The following is a 9,165-nucleotide window of genomic DNA, read 5'->3' on the forward strand; positions in this document are numbered from 1 at the left end:
GTTTGCAGAAGGAAAGAAATCATAAAGATCAGAGCAGAAATAAATGAAATAGAAACAAAGAAAACAATAGCAAAGATCAATAAAACTAAATGCTGGTTCTTTGAAAAGATAAACAAAATTGATAAACCATTGGCCAGACTCATCAAGAAAAAGAGGAAGAGGACTCAAATCAAAAAAATTAGAAATGAAAAAAGAGAAGTTACAACAGACACCACAGAAATACAAAGCATCCTAAGAGACTACTACAAGCATCTCTATGCCAATAAAATGGACTACCTGGAAGAAATGGACAAATTCTTAGAAAGGTATAACCTTCCAAGACTGAACCAGGAAGAAATAGAAAATATGAACAGACCAAATCACAAGTAATGAAACTGAAACCGTGATTAAAAATCTCCCAACAAACAAAAGTCCAGGACCAGATGGCTTCACAGGTGAATTCTATCAAACATTTAGAGAAGAGCTAACACCCATCCTTCTCAAACTCTTCCAAAAACTTGCAGAGGAAGGAACACTCCCAAACTCATTCTATGAGGCCACCATCACCCTAATACCAAACCAGACAAAGATACTACAAAAAAAGAAAATTACAGACCAATATCACTGATGAATATAGATGCAAAAATCCTCAACAAAATACTAGCAAACAGAATCCAACAACACATTAAAAGGATCATACATCATGATCAAGTGGGATTTACCCCAAGGATGCAAGGATTCTTCAATATATGCAAATCAAACACTGTGATACACCATATTAACAAATTGAAGAATAAAAACCATATGATCCTCTCAATAGATACAGAAAAAGCTTTTGACAAAATTCAACACCATTTATGATAAAAACTCTCCAGAAAGTGGGCATAGAGGGAACCTACCTCAACATAATAAAGGCCATATACAACAAACCCACAGGAAACATCATTCTCAATGGTGAAAAACTGAAAGCATTTCCTTTAAGATCAGGAACAAGACAAGGATGTCCACTCTCGCCACTATTATTCAACATAGTTTTGGAAGTCCTAGCCATGGCAGAGAAGAAAAAGAAATAAAACGAATACAAATTGGAAAAGAAGACGTAAAACTGTCACTGTTGCAGATCACATGATACTATACATAGAGAACCCTAAAGATGCCGCCAGAAAACTACTACAGCTAATCAATGAATTTGGTAAATTTGCAGGATATGAAATTAATACACAGAAATCTCTTGCATTCTTATACACTAATGATGAAAAATCTGATAGAGATATTAAGGAAACACTCTCATTTACCACTGCAACAAAAAGAAAAAAATACCTAGGAATAAGCCTACCTAGGGAGACAAAAGACCTGTATGCAGAAAACTATAAGACACTGTTGAAAGAAATTAAAGATGATACCAACAGATGGAGAGATATACCATGTTCTTGGATTGGAAGAATCAATATTGTGAAAATGACAATACTGCCCAAAGCAAGCGACAGATTCAATGCAATCCCTATCAAACTACCAATGGCATTTTTTACAAAACTAGAACAAAAAATCTTATAATCTGTATGGAGACCCAAAAGACCACGAATAGCCAAAGCAGTCTTGAGGGGAAAAAAAAATGGAGCTGGAGGAATCAGACTCCCTAACTTCAGACTATACCACAAAGCTACAGTAATCAAGACAATATGGTACTGGCACAAAAACAGAAATATAGATCAATGGAACAGGATAGAAAGCCCAGAGATAAACCCACGCACCTCTGGTCAACTAATCTATGACAAAGGAGGCAAGGTTATCAATGGAGAAAAGACAGTCTCTTCAATAAGTGGTGCTGGGAAAACTGGACAGCTACATGTAAAAGAATGAAATTAGAACAGTCCCTAACACCATACACAAAAATAAACTCAAAATGGTTTAGAGACCTAAATGCAAGACCGGACACCATAAAACTCTTAGAGGAAAACACAGGAAGAACACTCTTTGACATAAATCACAGCAAGATCTTTTTTGACCCATCTCCTAGAGTAATGGAAATAAAAACAAAATAAACAAATGGGACCTAATGAAACTTAAAAGCTTCTGCAAAGCAAAGGAAACTACAAAGAAGACAAAAAGACAAACCTCAGAATGGGAGAAAATATTTGCAAACGAATCAATGGACAAAGGATTAATCTCCAAAATATATAAACAGCTCATGCAGCTCAATATTAAAAAAAACAAACAACCCAATCCAAAAATGGGCAGAAGACCTAAATAGACATTTCTCCAAAGAGGATATACAGATGGCCAAGAAGCACATGAAAAGCTGCTCAACATCACTAATTATTAGAGAAATGCAAATCAAAACTACAATGAGGTATCACCTCACACCAGTTAGAATGGGCATCATCAGAAAATCTACAAACAACAAATGCTGGAGAGGGTGTGTAGAAAAGGGAACTCTCTTGCACCGTTGGTGGGAATGTAAATTGATACAGCCACTATGGAGAACAGTATGGAGGTTCCTTAAAGAACAAAAATAGAATTACCATATGACCCAGCAATACCACTACTGGGCTTATACTCAGAGAAAACCATAATTCAAAAAGACACATGCACCCCAATGTTCATTGCAGCACTATTTACAATAGCCAGGTCATGGACACAACCTAAATGCCCATCGACAGATGAATGGATAAAGAAGAAGTGCTACATATATACAATGGAATATTACTCAGCCATAAAAAGGAACGAAATTGGGTCATTTGTAGAGACGTGGATGAATCTAGAAATTGTCATACAGAGTGAAGTAAGTCAGAAAGAGAAAAACAAATATCGCATATTAACGCATATATGTGGAACCTAGAAAAATGGTACAGATGAACCGGTTTGCAGGGCAGAAGTTGAGACACAGATGTAGAGAACAAACGTATGGACACCAAGGGGAGAAAACGGTGGGGGTGTGGGGATGGGTGTGATGAATTGGGCGTTTGGGATTGACATGTATACAGTGATGTGTATAAAATGGATGACTAATAAGAACCTGCTGTATAAAAAAAATTCAAACAAAAATACACACTACTATATAGAAAATAGATAACCAACAAGGACCTACTGTATAGCACAGGCAGCTGTACTCAATATCTTGTAATAACCTATAATGGAAAAGAATCTAAAAAAGAATATCTATCTATCTATCATCTATATATATATATATCACTTTGCTGTACACCTGAAACTAACAGAACACTGTAAATCAACAATATTTTAATAAAAATTGGAAAAAAATGCCAAAAAATAAATAAAGAGAGAAGCAATCCAGGAGCCTACTAATCAGTTATACATTCTACTTTTGTTTCGTTGGGTTTTCTAGTAGCTAAGTGCAAAATTATCACCTAACAAGGGGTATTTGGGGAAATTAAATAGGTCAATTTCAAAATGACTAGAACCTGATGATGGCCTAGTGTGGTCCTGAGAAAAAAGCAAACCCAAAGTTGTTCATTACACTTTATTGCTACCATGTAGTCTTCATCAACTAGCATCCCGTTTCTTTTTTTTTTTAATTTTTAAATTTTTATACAATTTTTAAAGGTTTCTTTCCATTTACAGTTTATTACAAAATACTGGCTATACTCCCCATATTATACAATACATCCTTGAGCCTATCTTACACCTAATAGTTTGTACCTCCCACTGCCCCACCCTACCTTGCCCCCACCACTGGTAACCACTAGTTTGTTCTCTGTATCTGTGAGTCTGCTTCTTTTTGTTATATTCACTAGTTTGTTGTACTTTTTAGATTCCATGTATAAGTGATATCATACAGTATTTACCTTTTTCTGGCTTAGTTCAGCTGACTTAGTTCATGACTTAGCGTAATGCCCTCCAAGTCCATCCATGTTGCTGCAAATGGCAAAATTTCATTCTTTTTTATGGCTGAGTAGCATTCCATTGTATGTGTGTGTGTGTGTGTGTGTGTGTGTATATATATATATATATATATATTTATAATATATATATTTTATATTATATACCACATCTTCTTAGCATCCCATTTCTAACTTAAGATTAAAGAATAGGTCTTTGTCATACCATGTCCTATTCATTTAAACCTGTTTCAGTATGTTTTTACCCCTCAGTTATAAATACAAGGATATTTTCAGTAAAGCGACTTTTTCCTAAGATATGTTTTGCAGTGTTTGTTTTCTACATTGTTTCTAATAGAAGCTTTCACTTCCAAACCCTGAGAAGCAGCCTTTGATAACTGGCATTGCCAACCTTGGAATGATTAGGATCAAAGGTTGAATCGGGGAGGGATAGGGGCAGAGACTGGGAGTAATAGTTTCCACGTATTTACTTGTGGTATTCATCTTTAGTTCACACAAGAAATTAAGAAATTAGCAAATGAGGTGCATTGCTCCTGTACTTCCCAGCATTTGGAAAAAAATTTCAGAAAATCGGAAGCCTAAGTCAGTCCAAGAAGGTGCCTTGGGTCAATATAAGGCAGTTCTTGATCTTGGAAAAGGTTTCTACTTTTTTTAGGCACTAAGAGATGCTTCATTTTTTGTTCCCTCTTTGAAAAATCTACGTTCGTTCTATATTTTTTACCATTTTGACATATCCAGAAACACTTATCAACAGTACATTTTGTTTATGAAAACAGTATATTTTGAATAACAGTCCATGAGAACTGAGTACCTCTTTTAAAGAACTTCTCAGGCTCTGAGGACCTTGCCTAAGTTAGATTGGACAAATATCATACAAACCCATTTTGCTTTTTCTAATTATTTTTGTTCTGGTGTAACCCTCAGGTCAGACTTAACACACAGTTTCATTTTTCTGAGAAAGTTAAGAAGAGAGCAACAAGAAAACAGATCGGGTTGACCCCAAGTTCACTATAATTGAAAATAAATTTATGGGCTACAGAAAGAAAACTAAAATAAAATCTTGTATTTTTTTCCTAAGCCTCTTAAAATGAAAATTTTCCTCTTTTATAGAGTGTATGTATTTCTCTTTTTTCTTTATCTCTCTGTGTATGTGTGTGTATACACTTACACATATATACATCTATATCTATGAACATTGATACTCACACACATAAAAACATCTATAACTATGAATATCTATCTATCTAACTAAATGGGTAATAGGTACATAAATGAAAGCGAGGAAAGAAACAAGGAAAAAAAGGAAGGTAAGGAACTAAACATGAAGTAAGAGTTGTAGGTTACCCAGGCCTAGAGCTAGACAACAGGGATATTAAAATAACCAATCTATTGCTTTTATTTTACACCGGAGAAAATTATGCCTTAAGGAGGCTGAATGCCATACCCATAGCTATACTATTCAGCACTAGTAGAATTTGATTAATGATGGGCTTCTTAAAGGTTTGATTTAAATCCCACCAATTTATGATATCTATATCTGCCTTCTCTAAAATTTCTCCCAGATTATGTGAGTGAGTCTTGATGTCCTTTTTACCTACTAAAAATATGTTGGTCCTGCATTTCTGGATATTAGGCATTTGGTTTGTATCACAGCTACAACTTACTTTACTTTGATATTATTTTTTACAACTGTATTAACTAAACTCTCACTATTATCTCTTAATTTGTGATCTAGAATATCTATCACATACCAAACAAATTGTGTCCTTTCTTGTGTTTGTAGGATCACAGTTTTGGAAGAGGGGTTGAAGGTGACTTAGTTCCTCTTCTCGGTACAAACCATCTCTACGGTGAATAAGTCATGCAGTGGACTTAGTTTTCTCACATCTTATCGAGCCTTTGCAATGGCTTCCCACTTCTCTCCAGCCTCACCTTGTGCCCCTCTCCAGCCCCTGCTTTCTACTCTCTAAACTCTTCTTTTCAATAGACAATATCTAAATGCTAGTCGTCTTCTTCTACTCCGAATAAAAATCAAAAGCCAACATGTACTTTCAAAAGCCTTCTGTGACCTGCCCCATTATCGCCCCACCCCCAGACATACAGACAGGCTTCTTTGCTGCTCCTGGAAGATGCCAGGCAAACCCCTGCTTGTCGTTCCTTCAGTCTAGACAGCTCTTCCTCCCCGTAACCACAAGGTACGCTGCCTGGCTTCCTTCAGAGCAACCTTCAAATGTCACTTTCTCAGTGAGACTTTCCCTGGGCACTTGATCTAAAATTTCAGCACAGCCTGGGCCGTGCCACTGCCACTTTCTGTGTGCTTCCTCTGCTTTATATTCTCTCCTTAGCTCTTATCTCCGATATAGCATGGATCCAACTTGCTCATCTCGTTTGTTCTCTAAAGTAAAAGGCAAGCTCTCTGGGGTCTGGCATTTTGGTCCATTTGGTCCACCTCTGTCCACACACAGCCCAGAACAGGGCTTGACACTATTAATGAATATTTGTTGAATAAATGAACAAGAAACTTAAGTCCTTTTTCTCACTGCATTCAGCAGTTGTTTAGTTAGAAAAGACAACTTACTGAAGATTTTTTGGCTGTGTGTTAAACAGCATTTCATTCTCATTACTGATAATCCAGACAAGTTTCCCTCATTTAAGGAGGGCCTATAAGAGAAGGTTAATATTTAAAGAATATGAATAATGCAAAGGGTGTGAAACAAATTAAGTAATACTCTGAACTCCATTTATGGGGTTTACAATAGGTTTTTATTGTGCTTTGTGGTGTTGCTACTTCCTACTACTATATAATAAATGTCAGCTCCATACTACATCTAATAATGAGTGAAAAATCGCTCCCTTTTAGCCACCAGCTCCAGAAAGTGGCATACCCTTCATGGGAAACCCCTGGTTTGTCCTGTCTGTTTTTACTGTCATTGTTTTCCTGTCTCTCAACACTGCAAAAACTTGCTTAAGAGCTGAACTGTTGGTTAACCTACCTCTATGAATCAACTCAGGCAACTGGATTAATTGTGAGCTGAGCTTTATGGGAATAGTTGGTCTATGTTTCATGCTCTCCTGACCTGAAAGACCTGAAAAACTAACCAGAAATGTCCCAGGCTGAGGGTGGGAAAAGAGCAGGTTTCTGTTCTGAACCACCTGGGGCTTTGGATGACTTCCACCTTTCCAGAAGTACAGCTAAATAAACGAAAAGCAATTCAGAAACCAGTAGATACTTTTAGTCTAAGATGGTGCACCAAGGAGCTGAGCAAATCAATTATATTAGGGTTACCTTTCCTGTAAGGGCGTCAAAGATTCCTGTTCCAGAAACGGCCTAGGAGAGAGCTGTGGTTTGCTTACATTTGAGATTCCCTTTATTCCTTCTTGGCATCTTTGAGAACAGCCTCATCCAGTTTCATCTGCAATGTTTTGTTCTCCTTTCTAAAGCAAAGATGGTACCATTTTATGGGAGGCCATTGTCGGTTCTTAAGCAGAAAAGGCTCATTAATATTAAACTACCTGCCAAGATGACCTTGTTTTGGTCATTCCTGAGAATCCCTTCTTGCCTTCAAGAAGGACTGATTCCCTCTGGGTAGAGGATTATGATAGGAAACTGTGAAAAATAAGTATTTAGGGGGAACAGCACAAGGCAAGTATGGCTCTCACTTCAAACTACAATTTGGACTTTATAGTAGCTTAAAAACTCAATAAACTTAAATTCCTGAGGCTATCATGCTGAAGTTAACTTTTCTGTTAACTTTCCAGATTTAGAACTCTATACCCATGCATATAAAAATATATATATTTATAATATTACCGTGAATGTAACTCAATTTTAAGAACAGTACACATTTTTCTTTGAAACAGACTAAATCAAAATTCACAGCTATTATTACGTTCAACAATAATTTTGTTGCTAAGAGCTCTGAAACTACATGTTATTAACTTGGGCTTAATTTAATAATGTGCCATATACACAACTGGAATCTTATATACTCTTCATTTTAGGTCTTGAAATAAAAAGCAGTGTCCGTATTACAAGCGTGATGAATTTAACCAAACTCAGCCTCTTCCTAGGAACACAGCCTCTAGCTTCTGTTTAGGGACATTTCACCGGCTTTAATAGTTTTCAGATAATGAGATAATGTATTGAGTGGAAAACTCTTGGAAGCTAATTTATTGTGACCAGTTGAACAAACACACATGTACACACCCTCTAGGACTGCAACACCCGGATCACAATTCAGAAGGAACACGGGGGAAAAAAAAAAAAAATTGGCAGACAGACATTGCTCTTGAGTTCTCTGAAGCTCTTTCACCCACGGACGGACATAGAAATGTCCTGTCGCTTACCTGGCTTGCCTCACGAAATGACTTCTCCTTAAACGAAACTCTAAACACATTATGATAATGAATTGTTTTTGGTTTTTTGTTTGTTTGGGGTTTTTTTTGAGATACAGATGAAAGGAAATTGACATTGCTGTGCTAGGTTCTTCTGTAATCCGAACCAGCTGTTTGATAGGCAAAAGCCAAAGTAAAGAAAGACAACCAGCTAGTTTTTGGATGACGTCCGCGTACCCATCACGTCTGCACCTGGATCTCGGTGGAAGCCGCCCCCCTACTGCGCTCACACCCAAAACCAGGCTCCAGGACCCGTCTCCCTCTCCGCGAGCCTGCGGCCCCTCATCCATGTCTCACTTCCTTTTCGCAGGCGAGCCGCCCAGCAAACCCCGAATTGGTGGGAACACATTCCAGCAATAACAGCCCGGCTTCCCCAACTCACCAGCCTGCGAAGTTTCCGCGGCGGCAAGAGGTGTCGGGTTTCAGAGGTTTCCTGCCCCCTTCCCAAGCCTTTGGACTCCTGGGGTCCGACTCCAGCAACGATCTGCCTTCCAGGGCGACAGTCCTGGGGACAGCTCCTATTTTTCCAACCTGTGGCGCTGGATCGGTGCAACGCCGGCCGGTTCCCAGCCCCTGCCAGTCAGGACTGCAAGTGGCCGGACTTGTAGCACCACCCCTGAGTCCGCGGAGACCGGGGATCTGGAAGGTTTGTGTGAGAAGAAGGCGTGTCTCCCAGTCCTAACGCGGACGTGCGGAGCGCACCTCAGGCTAATCTTGGTGGCGACTCAAAGGCGCTCGGCTTCTGGTTCACTTCTCTTCACTGCAGGGCTCCAAGCCCTAGCAGGCAGCTCATTCTTAGTCCTTTATTTTTGCGTGTTTTCTTTGATTTCTCTTTTTCATAGAGCCCTGGGCACCGGGAGAACTGCTTCCAACGCACTGCATTTCTCTCCTCCGGGGAGATGTCTCATTAACTAGAGAGAAAGCAAGGAAC

At 38.4% G+C, this 9,165-nt stretch overlaps 1 protein-coding gene across 1 annotated transcript in view; it reads right to left on the reverse strand.

The window, feature by feature from the left end:
• The window catches only part of RAB27B (RAB27B, member RAS oncogene family), a 61,166-nt gene extending 52,301 nt beyond the window's left edge, over positions 1 to 8,865 (reverse strand). Inside the window, exon 1 of the mRNA XM_079943211.1 lies at positions 8,617 to 8,865. The gene's annotated coding sequence lies outside the window, so the exon portion shown is untranslated. The remainder of the gene's footprint in view (positions 1 to 8,616) is intronic.
• Between the last annotated feature and the right edge of the window lie 300 nt (positions 8,866 to 9,165).

Source organism: Stenella coeruleoalba (genome assembly GCF_951394435.1).
Source record: "Stenella coeruleoalba genome assembly, chromosome: 14".
Taxonomy (NCBI): Eukaryota; Metazoa; Chordata; class Mammalia; order Artiodactyla; family Delphinidae; genus Stenella; species Stenella coeruleoalba.